Source organism: Ambystoma mexicanum, chromosome 8 (genome assembly GCF_040938575.1).
Source record: "Ambystoma mexicanum isolate Mex_15411 chromosome 8, UKY_AmexF1_1, whole genome shotgun sequence".
NCBI lineage: Eukaryota > Metazoa > Chordata > Amphibia > Caudata > Ambystomatidae > Ambystoma > Ambystoma mexicanum.
Window position 1 is genome coordinate 834,617,986 of NC_090929.1, and position 14,708 is coordinate 834,632,693.

The following is a 14,708-nucleotide window of genomic DNA, read 5'->3' on the forward strand; positions in this document are numbered from 1 at the left end:
ACCCTGTGTGTGTGCTTCACTGTGGTTGAAGGCGGCCCCTTTATAATCTCTGTTGGGAATGCTGAAGCGCTGAAATGATTGGTGTACGCTGGACCTCACAGGTCCCAGTCCTCTTACAGAGGACAACAGCAACCTTTGTGCGAGCTTCGCCACGGGTGTGGAGGAAGCTCCTTTGTAATCAGCATGGGGAACACTGTGGTGGTGACTTTCACTGTGATCCAGGCACGCTGGGCCTCCCAGGTTCCGGTCCAGGCCTCCTCTTACAGTGCCCAACAATACCCTTTTTGTAATGATAGCTCTGCCTTTGTTTTGCATCTGGCTTTGAGTGGATAGTCCCATCTTCTAATATGTGCTCATCACCCCCAGATTAAGTCCATTTCCCTGGCAGTTCATGCATTCAGGTCACCACATATCAGTATATTACCCTTGGCTTGGAAAACCAGAGATTGGTTCTATAGTATTGTTTTTTAGGCTACAGGTTTTCAGGGTTCCCTAACCCTTTTTCCGATGAATCTGGGATGTAGGCCATCCAAGCCACCATTTCCTGGAAAGGAAGTGGTCTAAAGGTTTCTGCCAATAGTGGTCCACTTCTCAAAGGTCTGCGGCTATTTCCAGTTTCTCTGGGCTCTTCTTGTGACCGCTCTGTTCTGGGCACTAGTCCGGAGAACACTCCCACCCTGACGTCTGGCAGCATAATCTCTCAGACTACTCATGAGTTGTCTAGGTCTCGCACTTCTGCCCACCTTCAAAGTCTGATCTTGACCGACCTGATATGCCGAAGCTCCCAGCTCTGGCTTACTCTAGTAGGGGTACCTGGTCTCCTCTGACCTCCTCATGTGCATCTCTTGCAATTTCAGTGTATTTTCCTTTAGAGGTTCATGTTCTTTTTGTAATTAAGGATGTGTGCAGCTCTTTTGTTGGGCAGTGTTTGTTGTTTTGTTGTGAATGTTGTGGTGGTCTACTGTGGAGATTTATTTCCTCTGCATTTCTTACTTGAAACTTGTTCCATCTTCATTATCCGACCTTTGGTGTTGAGTAGTTCCATGTAGATTTTTTCATCTTTTTTATGTGAATTTTATTTAAAAGACCATTCTTTGCTTAAGGGCGAGTCATCCCTTCTAGGATTGGACGACTGCCACATTTAGCCGCCAGATATTCCCATTATGGAACTCCAATTCCCCATATGCCAAAAAACACTTATTTGGTTCATTGACATAGGCTTTAGAGAGCCTGAATCATGGTTGCTTTCTACAGTGATTTTGCAGAGGAAAGTAAAGAGACGCGTTGCGCGATTCATAGAAATATATTGTATCAGCTCCATTGTTGGTTTAGTCAGGAGAAACGAACACGTCCCTGGAGCAGAGCTGAAAAGTATCCAGCCTTGTTTGTATGGTCCATTAAGTGTGGGGGAGAAGAAATATTACCATTTCTGAATCTCGATCAATGCCAAATAGATACAAACTATACATTTCTTCCCTATCCTTCCAGGAAAACAAACATATTACAAACACTCACTGGCCTTACAAAAGAGCGGGCAGCCTTACAGGAGGATAAGAACAATCCCACCATTCAGGCCATTTTAGTCCAATCCCCCAACAGACCACCTGACTCAGAACACATGGCCCAATCAGGGAGAAGCACAACGTACACCACACAAGAACAGGCTATCACCTAGAAATCCACCCAAGGGGAGGAGTAGCAATCCTTTAAACTCAACTAGCACAGCCGAGGGAGAGCATGAACGGCAAAGCAGATTCTGGGAGTCCCGAACTGAGGATACCTAAAGAAGGCAGTCCTGAGGAGAGCTGGACAAATGGAAGCAGCAGACCCTGTCGGAGCTGGACCAAGGGGGGAAGGGTGGGGGTCCCCAAAGAGAAGGAAGCACAATAGTGAAGTATTGCAGGGGGGACGCCCTTGAAGGTGGCATGTTGGGAGAAGCATGGAAAGGCATCCACAGATTTGTTTTCTTACAGATAGATGTTCTGGATTAGAAGGGTACCAGCTTGGAGAAATAATCAAAGGCTACCAAGTAAGAGGGGAAGTGAAACTAAAAGGAATGTTGAACTGTTTAGAAAGAGGGGAAGAAACTATTTGGGAACAGATCGAGAAGGGTACCGGCTTGGGAAGAGAGTCAAGGGGTGCTATTTTAGAAGAGAAAGAGTGGTGGAACAGAAGGCAGTCTGGGGGGGGGAGGGGTAGTTCAATATTTGTTTCCTCTTCCACGTTCACTATTTGTGTACTTCAAATGTGAGACTACATAACATTTCTTGAATGTTACCTACATTTTCATCTGTTCCTCGGATTACCACCGTCTCAGCTGGATATATGTTAATGGTCAATATGACGATGTCTACGCACCTTTTTCTGTGTACTCTTGTACAAGGTAGCTGTTGCCATTTCCTGCCCTTTTAAAGTTAGTAAAGAAAGAACAAATAGTTCAGAACCAAATCTTATTGCGTTCCGTGTGTAATCTAAAATCAGTTTTTATCCTCAACTTGTATTTTGGGTATAGTCGGCAAACAGCACCTCTGGGTTAGTCCCTATAACTTTCTTTAAAGGGTTTTCTATCTTTGACACGTCCAGCTTTTTCAGGGTGACTCTACGAGCTTACTGCGTTTGTTAGCGAGGGTTGGACTTCTACTGGGCTATTTTCTCCTGCTTCTTCCATTTTGATTTTTCAGGTTTCTCTAGCACATGGATTGTATTGGCAGTATTTGTTTAGCATACCGGCATCTTAATGGTGTCTTTGTGTAAACTGTTTCAGTGCATTCCTCTTCCCAGCCTCTTGGTTGTAGTTTTCTGTATGTGTATCGTTCACTCTCCAAGCTTTATGCAGCGTGGGAGGTGTATTTTGTCTGGTCTTTGTATCGACTTTTTCTATTAGTTTCAAATCATTGCCTTTCACTGCATCTATTCAGCAGCAACATTTATCCATTGGTCTCCACAGTATTAAGATGCATGTAGTGGGGGGGCGCTGTTGCGCCGAAGCAAGATGGCCGCCTAACTACAGAGCTCCGAGCTGGGAGAGCGTACGATCCCTTGGAAAGCACTCTTCTACTCTGGCTGTCCTCCTGTGTGCGGGCGGTGCTTCATCTTCAACCCATCCGCTGCACTCCTGTGGATTTCTGGCCCCCGCTGCCCCTCCTGTGGACCGTACTGCTGCCCTCCACTCTGCCGGGATCTTACTACGCCTGGCTGCCCGCCCGCGGCTCCACCGGCTGCGGCTTCCCCATCCACGTCAGGACGCGGCGCTGCGGGCCGCTCTGGGGGAGGGGCGCCGGAGCCTTCCTTGCCGGCCGGGCCGGTTCCCGCGCTTCATCCTCGGCCTCATCGCTTCTCCTGTGAACCACACGCACCCTGTCTGGACCTGCGGCAACCTGTGTGATCCGGCTCCCGCGGCGCCCGTGACGCCGAACTGCCTGGCTCCCTGTCGCGGGCCGCGGGGAGCGGACCCCTCACCGCGGACACCCGCGTCTCCGCTCCGCTTACCTGCGGCGCCCCCCCTACATGCGGCGCACGGGACGCCGCACTGCCTTGCTCCCCCTCTCGAGCCACGGGGAGCGGACTCCCCACCGCGGACACCTGCTCATCTGATTCCTGCTTACCTGCGGCGCCCCCCCCGGCGGGGCGCGCCCTCTCTGATCCGCGACAAGGTAGGGGGATTCGGGGGGGGGGGGGGTGCCGCTTGGTGTTGCTCCCATCTGTTGCGGGCTTGGACTGCGACCGCACCTACGGGCCGCACTTACCACGGTGCTGCCCCCTGCCCGCTCCTGTGGTCTTGGCCTGCACCGACCTTGGTCTCTGAGCCCCGGCGGACACCTATTTTGGGGCACCACGGCTCTCTCCGGCCTCCATCTAACCTGCCCCCCCCCCCCCCAACTCTGGATCTGATCACCTCGCTGGGCGGCCCTCGTGTAATTCCCCCCCTCAGCGCTACTTTTGGCCCACGTACAGTTGGCTCTACTCACCAGCCGACCCACTACTAGCCAATTCCGTGGGCTCTCCTGCATTCCCAGGCTTCTGCTGGCGCCACCCAATAACCTGGAGCGCCCCTGGAGGAGGGGTCCTAACCCCCTACAATTACTGAGCTTCACCTGCACACCACTGGCAGCCTCACCTCCGACCTACCCCACTGGTCCCGGGCCCGGCGGTCCCACCCGCTGCTCTCTGTTGGTGACTCTTGGTTCTCCCCCAAACACGTCAGCTGCTCTCCATACCCTCCCTCCTCCCCACCTGGCCACCCAACGGGTCGCCTATTGGAAGCCCTTCTTCCACACCTGCACCTGATCCTGGACACCAGACGCGTCCGATCGCCATGACCAAAGGAGCCGGTTCTAACAAGAGGCAGGCCTCGCTAAATATGTTTGCCAAAACCCCCTCCAAGCCGCTAGCCGAAGAGGCGCCAATCATCGCAACGCCCTCTACCTCAGACGACTCGCAGAAAATGATGGAATACATGCGAGAGGGTTTTACTGCGCTCCACACTAAGCTTGACGATATGAACGGGACCATCTCTTCCATAAAGGCACATATCGAAAGGACAGACAGCAGGGTCTCTGAGATCGAGACCAGGGTCGGCACCGCAGAAGACGACCTGGTCTCCCTTCGCACAGCCCTGACCACCCTGACCAGCCGGGTCTCTATGGTCGAAAAGAAAAACGACGACCTTGAATCCCGCTCCAGGCCGAATAACCTCCGCATTGTTGGCATTCCCGAGGACGGTATCGAGGAGCCCATGGAGGACTACGTGGAACGCACCCTTTTGACCCTCCTCGATAGCCCCAACCTCTCGTCACAATTCGCAGTGGAGCGAGCTCACCGCTCTTTGGCCCCTAGGCCCAGGCCTGGTGCCCCACCCTATCATTGCCAGAATCCTCAATTTCCGTGACCGCGATGCCCTGCTCCGGGCGGCCAGGGCCAAGGGCGAGCTTCATCTTGGTGCTGCAAGGATACACTTGTACCCGGATTATTCTGTGGCTGTGCAGCAGGAGCGTAAGACCTTCCTTGCAGTGAAAAAGAGACTCCGGGACCTGGGGGTCAAGTAATCCATGCTCTTCCCCGCCAAACTGAGGATTGTACACTCTAGTCAAACACACTTTTTTACCATCCCCGAAGAAGCCTCGAAATTTATAGATGAACACTTTCCGGGTTGATGTAGACAGTGTTGATATGGGTTGTATTGTTTCTCAATGATTCTGTTGTAATTGGCCCGCGGGGTGGGGCCGCCGCGGCGCTCCCCCCCCCCCGCGAAGGCCCCTATTCATTGTACTTTATGGTGGTTCATATTGCCGATGTCGTTTCATCTCCTATTTGTCTCGGTGTATCTCGCACCCTGCTACTGTCCCGCTCACTGTAATTACCATCTCTCTGGGGTCCCTTCCCGGAGTCACCTGACATTTCATTTCATTCACTTCGTTCGCTGTGACTGCGGGACACATGCCCCCTCTAGATAAATACACACCTAAATATGTGGTTACCGTATCCTATCACACGGCGACACCCCAACCTCTGCTGGGCCCATTTTTTCACAGATTTAGAACCGAGGTAACCCGCATACACTCTAAATGCCCTGCCTAATCCTACTACGTAGCATAACTCTCCTTACGCTCTCCCGGTCTGGCGCGCCATTGCCCGGCCGCAAGCAGACCCCATGGCGTTGATGCCTAAAAGTTTACGTTTGTTGTGGTTGTGTTTGGGTCTCGTCCTTCCGGTTGGGGAGGGATGTGGGTGGGTGGTAATTTGGGAAGGTTATGGTTTGTAAAACTCTTGACAGCTTTCAGAGGCACCACGGGCACCACGTGCTATCAATTCACACATTTGGTCGGAGGACCGCATACTCCATGGGTACACACCGTTCACCTTACTGGAATCCACTCTTATATATTCCACCATCACCCCTTCAAGTATGGCTGATACAACTCTGACCTTTATGAGTTGGAACGTCAGGGGTCTCGGCAACCATAAAAAGATGCGACAGATTCAGCTTCACGCTGAGCGCCACAGAGTGAAGATCCTGTGCCTGCAGGAAACTCACGCTTGCTCCGAACACTGAGCGTTTTGCCAAGCAATGGGGCCCCCAGAGGTATTATACTAATTACTCCACCCAAAGCCGGGGCACCCTCACCCTAATACATAAAAGCCTGAAGTTTACATGTCAGCACTCTCACATAGACCCGCTCGGTAGGTTTGTGCTCGTCACCGGTATATTACAGCGACAGGAAATTGCCATTCTGAACATATATGGTCCCAACATCGACGACCCTGACTTCTACCTCCACCTGGCCACTCTGCTCGAGAGCTACCCTCTAATTCCCATTCTATGGGGCGGTGACTTCAACACGATACTGGATGTCAACCTGGATAGATCGGGTTCTCGCCCCCGCCAACTCTCAAGAGCAGCATATTCTATCCTTACCTTGCACCCCCGCCTGGCGTTGGTGGACGCCTGGCGCCTGATGTACCCCGATGACCCTACATACTCCTCAGTGCATGACTCCCACTCTAGGATAGATAGGTGGCTCGTCACAGATATACTCGTTAGATGCATCACCCACTTAGCCATACTCCACAGGACGCTATCGGATCATTCACCTGTACTAATCTCTTTGAACTGGGGATTAGACCCCAACAAAACTAGACAGTGGAGGCTGAGCCCCCACTCGCTTCTTGACCAAGTTTTCGTGTCTGAGCTTGAGACCTCTATCGAGGAATATTTTGAGTTTAACTTACATTCTGTTCCAACACACGCGGTGCTCTGGGAGGCCTTTAAAGCACATACTAGAGGGGTTGCCATCTCCAAGTGCAGTGGCATACTTAGGGACATTCGGGCCGATATCGCTGTTTGCGAATCGGCCCTCTCTGTCTATGAATCCCTATACGCCGATGACCACTCCCCGGCCACGCTTGCACTCCTGGGCTCTGAGTTGGACAGGTTTCGTGGCCTTGCTGAGCGCGAGGTCAGGTTCCTAGATTCCCCCCAATCAGCAAGAAAATATGGCGAGGGTGAACGACCCGGCAGAATGCTGGCTAGACTATTGCGCCGCGAGCTCGGGGCCCCCCATATCCCGGCCATTTCCAGACCAGATGGCACACTTGCCACCTCCCCTCAGGACATCAATTCCGAGTTCCTCGCATTCTACACCTCCCTGTACTCGGAGGTAGACAGTCCCCAGGTCTCCGACATTAACTCCTTTTTAGAGAGTCTTCCTCTGTCAGTTTTGTCGGACGACGCTAGCGCCTCCCTCGAGAGGCCTTTCACCTTAGAGGAAATTGTGGAGGCCATTGAGTCACTGGCATCCGGTAAAGCCCCTGGCCCCGATGGACTTCTATAAGCTATTCAAGACCCAATTGGCGCCACACCTACTAATGCTCTGGGAGGAATCGTGCGACAGGGGCATTCTCCCACCGTCCCTTCGGGAGGCATTGATTACAGTGCTTCTCAAATCAGGAAAAGACCCTACGCAGTGCGGCTCGTACCGCCCCCTATCTCTGATTAATAGTGACATTAAGATATTTGCCAAGTTACTTGCTAATCGCTTAGCCCCATACATGTCCCACATTATCCATCCAGATCAGGCCGGTTTTGTCCCCGGTAGATCCACCTCCCTAAATTTGAGGAGACTTTTCAATGTGATCACTAGGATCGACCCTGCCACCCAGGCTGTGGCGGCTGCATTGGACATGCAAAAAGCCTTTGATTCAGTCTCATGGAGATACCTATGGTGTGTCCTAGAGAAATGTAACTTCGGCCCTAACTTTTGCACCTGGATTAAGCTCCTTTACACCACCCCGTCCGCCAAAGTCCACACAGAAGATAGGTGCTCCGCTCCTCCCCCCTCCAGATTTTTAGAGGAACACGCCAGGGATGCCCCTTTTCCCCGCTTATCTTTGCAATTGCCATGGAGCCCTTTGCTGACATGATTAGACAGTTGCACTCGCACAGAGGGTTGCGCACGTCTGGCCAGACCGACATAATCTCCCTCTACGCAGACGACACCCTCCTGTATGTCCGATCCCCTGTAACCAACCTTCTGCCCATACTGAGGGATGTGGCCCGTTTCGGTGACATATCCGGTCTGAGGATTAACGGTTCTAAATCTGTATCGTTTCCGGTCACAGACTCCACACAGGCTCCCCCCGAGTTGCATGGGTTCAACTGGTGTCCCAATAGTTTCACCTACCTAGGGGTGGTGGTCTCCCGGCACACACCCCAGCTGCGCGATGACAACTTCCACACCTATCTAACTACCCTTCAGGCTAAGGCCACCAGCTGGACTAAACTTCCTCTCTCGCTTGCGGGCAGGATTGGTATACTCAAAATGATTGTATTGCCCCAATTACTGTACCGATTTACTAACCTACCTCTTTGGCCAGGGGATAACTTCTTTCAAATGCTTCGCAGCATATGTAACACCTTCCTGTGGCACTCCGGAGCTGTACGCCTCAAATTCTCCACGCTATCCGCCCCTAAGGCGTTAGGTGGTTTCGGCGCTCCTGATTTTGTCAGATACTGGGTGGTGGCCCAGTCGCAGTTTGCGGCATTTTGGTTCAACACTGTCGACCCCCCCCCCACATGTTCGCCTTGAGAGGCTGTCTGTCTGTGACCGGGTGATAGGTTCCCTGATCCTCCGACCAATCCTTCCTGACCCGAACTCTGCGAATCCAGTGACCAGCACATCCCTGGCCCTTTCCAAACTCTGGACCATGGTTGACACTCCCTGCCCATTCCACGGGGACCTCCCACTGTGGAACTTCCTGCCCGGTGTCCCGCACGTTCCACTCTCAGTGGTCAACCGCTGGGCTACTGCAGGCTTCCTGACTCTGCGCGATGCCTTCGAGCAGGGGAACTTCATAGAATGGTCTGACCTTCCCCCCTCACTCAGGCGCCGACCCTCGGTGTGGCTACAGTACTCGTCACTCCGTGGACACCTTAAAGCCAGATACTCAGAGTTCCCCGCCTTGCCTCCCGATGAACCGATAGTAGAGGAGCTCTGCTCCTACCTTTCCTTCAAAGGCAAAGTGTCGAGGCTCTACACCCTACTTCAGGCCAGAGCGGCCCCCCACTTCACCGAGCTTCGTCGCAAATGGGAGAGGGATCTCGGCTCGGAGATCACCGATGAGGTGGGCTCGTATGTGCGCCCGCACCCACGAGGTTTCCTACAACACTAAATTCAAACTCATCCAATTCAAAATCCTGCACAGGTATCATTATACACCTATGAGACTTCATCATATTTCTGATACTAACTCCCCCTCCTGTCCCAGGTGTGGCGCAGACCAAGCGTCTTACATGCACATGCTGTGGCTCTGTCCCCGGTTAGCCCGATTTTGGCTAGATATTTGCTCTGCATTGTCTGACATTCTGGAACACCCGATAACCCCTACCCCACTGCATTGTTTTTTCCATGATTTCCCTCAGCTGTCTCGTGACTCTAGGAAATTGGCAGGTCTCTGTATGCTGCTGGCAGTTCGCTGTATATTATTATGTTGGCTCCACCCTAGAGCCCCTACCTATACACAATGGCTGGGTTCGGTCACATGGGCTCATGACACCGAGCAGACCTGGAGTGCGATGCAGTGCTCCCGCTCCAGGCCGAGGGATGTATGGCCGAAATTTCGAGACTATATTGCTACCCTGGCCTCGCCATCAACTTCCGCCACTGCCTCCCCAGGCGGTCCCCCATAGTGGATGTTATCCTAAAATGTATATGTTAATAACCTGTATTCTCTGTCCTCCTAAAAGGTCATTTTTTGGATACAAATTGTATTGCCTAAAAAATGTTTCATTGCGTGCTTTCGGCACTGGTGCCACATGGCCCCCTCTGTTTTTTCTTTGTTGTGCTGTCAAGTCAATAAAAAGAAGTTTAAAAAAAAAAAAGATGCATGTAGTGCAGTGCTTTGGTTTGTTTATTTGTAAAGCACGGCCGAACCCTCGGTTAACTGGGCTCATTGTCTTAGGAACAGCAGTGTTACATAAATTGCACATACATACCAGGTAAAACATAGGATGGTACAGAACAATAGTTAGTGTGGGATCAGGTTACAGAGTGGTCCGTGCAAAAGTACATATTAGCTACAAGGGTACATGTAGCCTAACTGGTGATACCTCTTAGATCATGGGAGCTTTAAATATAGAGAGCACAAGGGGCCAGATTTGGCTAAGTGCAGTTAACAATCTATTGCTGGGTTGTGAGTAGATCCTTTACCTTCGCTCGGAATGACCAGAATGATGTGTCAGCTGTAATTGTCCTAGGTAAGGCATTCTAGGATTTGGCTGCTAGCAAGGGAAAGCTGGATCCCCCCCGCTGTTTTCAGGTTGAACCTTAGGACGTTGAGTTGGTGTTGATATGGGGATCTGATTGGTCTGGAAGAGTTCTGTCTCGTGAATTTGGCACATAGGTATCGAGGGGCTGCCAGGTAGAGGCATTTGTGGGTAATAAGTGCTCATAGTTTAATTCTGTCGCGGATAGGCAGCCAGTGGAATTCCTTCCTAGTCGAAAAGATGTGGGCCTTGCAAGGGAGATTAAGGGCGCATCTAAGTGCGTTGTTTTGGAATATCTGTAGACTATTTAGGTTGTGGTTCGAGGAGCCTTAAAGAGTGTTACAATAATCTAGTTTGGATAAAATGAGGGCCCTGGCCAGAGTGAGGCGGCTGTTGGTGGATAAAAAGGTTTGCAGGCATTGATGAGTTTATTGGTGTAGGCTGTGGATGAGATGGTGGCGTTGATTTGTTTTTTGAGAGAGAGAGTTGAATCACGATACACACCCAGTGTGTTGACTTCTTTAGAAACCTTTATAATGTTGCCATCGATGACGAAGGATTGGTATCTGGGGTCAAGTTTATTTAGACGGGCCTGTGATCCAACTATAAGAAGTTCTGTCTTGTTGTCGTTTAAGCAGAGGCTATGAGTGGCCATCCATGCTTGGATTTCAAGGTAGATCTCATTTAGTTTAGCAACATCCTCCTCATATCTCCCCGTGAGCGCAATGAGGACCTGGGTGTCGTCGGCATAGTTAGTATATCTAACTCACAAGTTATCAAGGCAGTCGAAGAGGAGCTTGGTGAAGATATTGTAAAGCATGGGAGAGATGCACGAACCTTGGGGGACTCCACATTGGATCAGGACAGGGTCAGCCGCGGAGCCGCCTAAAGGGGCGAAGACCCTGGTTGTTCTGTCCGAAAGGAAGGACCGGATCCAATTGGTGGCATCTTGGGAGAATGCAGCAGTTGAAGAGAGGTGTTTGGTGAGAATTTGGTGGTCGACTAGGTCGAAGGCTGCTGACAAGTCTAACAAGAGCAGGATGGCCAGATTGCCCTTGTCTTTGGCTTCATCCATTTCGATTTTTAGATCCAGGAGCGCTGTTTCGGTCCCATGCCTGGGTCTAAAGCCAGATTGTCGCAGGCCCAGAAGGTTGTTGTCTTCCAAATGTTGTTGAATTTGGAGGTATGCTACTCTGTCTATTATTTTAAGGAGAAAGGGGACAGTCGTGATGGGCTGGTAAGTTTGTAGGTGTGTTAGGGTCAAGATTGTTTTTTTTGAGTAGAGGCAAGACCCAGGCCTCTGAGGTTGTGTGGGACTACATAATTTTTAAACGATTAATTGATCAGGGAGGTGATAAAGGGGGCTAGATCTTTGGCCCCGTCCTTGATCACTGATGCAGGGCATATGTCGCCTAGACAATTGGAAGTTTTTAAGATGGCAATTATATTGATTACTTTGTCTTCTGTTACTGGTGAGAAATGGAAGAGGGGGTCAGTCGGGGTAGGGTGAGCTGGGAGTGTCGCTCACGTAGACTTTGGAGACAAGGTTGGCTTTTTTAGATCAATCTTGGCTTGTAGGAGAGCTATTTTGTTGGAGAGTTTTATCCTTGATGCAATCATCGCTAGGGGGCACAGGTGACTTCAATTCTCGTAGGATAGAGAACAGCTCTTTTGTACCGGATTTGGTGTTGTGTATTCTAGTATTAAAAATCTATTTTTTTGCATTCATAATAGCAGCTTTGTATGTAGCAGCTGTCAAGGTGAATGTTTATTTCGTGGTGGTAGACAGGGCTTTCCTCCAGCTGGATTCAGCTATCCTCTTGAGGTCACAAAGTGCTTTTAGTTCTGCCGAGACTCATTTGTACATGTGTGCCGTTGGTTTAATTTTTCTTAGTTTTAGAGGAGCTATTTGGTTCAAGGCTAGTTCTAGTGTGTCATTGTAAAGTTTGACTAAGGATGTGGGATTGGAGTTTGGGGTGGTAGGAGCAGCATAGGTGATTGGGTGCAGTAAGGGTCTGAGATTCTCAATAGAGGTGTTGCGTTTGTTCCTAGCTAGAGATTGAAATGGGGTGGTGTGGGGTAGGCCTTTTTGTGTAGTTATGGGTATAGTGTAACTGATTAGATGATGGTCTGACCAAGTGCAAGGAGTGATGCAAGTCACAGAGATGTCACAGTTGACATTGGCCAGCCAATCTAAAGTTCTGCCTTTAACATGTTGTAATGCTCACCTGGTATCCACGGGGACGTCACTCAGCCTGTTCTGACCTCTTACGAGCTCGAACCCGTCCCTGGAGTCTACTCAACTGGAGAGTGGGCCTGAAACACAGGATTGTTAGAATTGAACTCCCTATTGTCTCTGTGTGCTTGAACCCCTTCTTCCCCGGGGTCCAACCCTTCCCTTTGATCCACAGCTCACCTTGTTTTCTTGGAAAGTGTGCTCTCTGTCCTGCTTTCAGCGCAGGGGCGCTTTTATTGATGCTGGCTCGTTGCTGCCTAGTTACTTCACTGGCAAGAGTCCGACAGGTAAGTATAATGAGTCTTTTGAACAGTTCTCTAACTTTGTTCCTTTCCTTCCTTAGATGATGGCTGGTGTCCGGGGATGGCGACGTGCTGCTGAGATGAGCAGCGCTGAAGGTGAGTGAGAGCGCAATGCGCGATGCGACCCTTTCGTATTTGTATTGAACTGAGTTCTTTTTCTGTGTCTTTTAGGTGCTGCGACGTTTTCAGCGTGGATGCCGGTTATGAAGAAGAAATGCGGTAAGCGTGGTATGCGGTGCCTCTAGAGGTTTCCACGCTAACCTAGAGTGTCTTTTTCCCTTTTGCAGATGGATGAGAAGTTCCGGAGACAGAGTTCCCCTGGAGCAGCTGGGATTCAGGTAAGCGTTTGCAGCTCGTACAGTCTTTAAAAATAAGCAAAGATTTGCTGAATGCTTACTAATGCCTTTTTTCTGTTCTTTTCCCTTTTCCTTAGGAAGCGGCGTGCCGGGATGGGAATGACCCCGCCGATGCCCGCAGAACAGAAGGAGCGATGAATGATGGGCAGAAGCGCTGCAAGGTAAGGCTGTTCCTAACGGTGTTCTGCAAGGTAAGGCTGTTCCTAACGGTGTTCTTGTTCTTGCAGGAGCTGGGCGCAGAAGAAAGATGCAGGCCTACTGGAGACCGATCCGAACACGGTGAGTTTCATGCTGCAGGTGCAGAAAACGCAAAGCATGTTTCTCAGCCTGGGCGTGGCTTAAATAGTCTCTGGGTATCCCAGGTGTCTCTGGGCTGAACCACACCCAAAAGACTAGACTGCACATGCAGTTCTGGGAACCGAAATATGTGGGGGCATCCATCAATGTACTACAAGTCCAATCCCCAATGTTATCCTACGGGAGTGAGTGAGGCAGGTGCCACAAGCGCCAAGTCTGACTCCAAGTGGGTCTTTGGAAGGATGCAGAGGCCCTTGAGGGCCATGTAGGTGATTGTGGCCTGGCTCCAGCCTGACATCTGGAGGGCTGGGGACATGAGGGGCAGGAATCATGACACGTGTGGGCTTGTTGATACGTTGTGTCAGGCCTGATTGTGTGATGGCGTCATTGATCGAGGAAGCATTTGAGTTATTAGGGTCCTGAAGGCCGTGGTTGAAGTCGCCCAATAATATAATTTGGAAGTTAGGTTTTGTATTAGAGGACAATAGGTGGGAGATGTCCTCCTCAAAAGAGGCGATTGCACCTGGGGGTCTGTATACAAGGTGAGCAAGTACAGTTCTGGAGTTGGACAATGGGAGTTTAAAGCCAAGGAGTTCAGGAGAAGATATGTCTGGTTGGGTAACTTCTCAGATATTCAGATTAGATTTTGCGATGAGAGCTACCCCACCACCTATCCCTGGTGTTCTGTCTGCTCTGATAATAGAGTAGTTCTCTGGGACGGCAATAGAGAGATATGGTCCGGCAGCGGCGTGTAACCACGTTTCAGTTACTGCGAAGAGGTCCAAGTCATTGGAGGTAATCACGTCTGCAATATCAAGAGCATGGGCTACTAGAAAGCGTGCGTTAATAAGGGCACCTATGATAGTGGTGGTGGCATGGGCCCCTGAGTTCCCTAGCGGGTGCTCACATGATAAGGGGTGCTGAGGTCGTTCGGGTTGCCAGTGAGGGCTACTAGTGGAGCATAAAGTGGAGGCTTGAGGTCCCCTGGGTGTGTGCTTGAGACTGATGTGGGAACTTAGTCTCGTATTTCTTAGCAGCATAGGACATGCAAGGTCAAGACCTTTGGTGTCATGTGTGTTCAGGCGGGATCCTAGTTTGGTATTTCTCAAGTAAGTGGGGCATGGGATGAGGGGTGTGGGAGGAGTGGCAAATTTGGCTATCCATTCTGTAGGTGACAGAATAGGCTGAGGGTGGTGCTTGTCTCTGTACGTTATAGGAGAGAGAGTTTTATCCCAGGTGCTAGGTTTGAGGGAGCT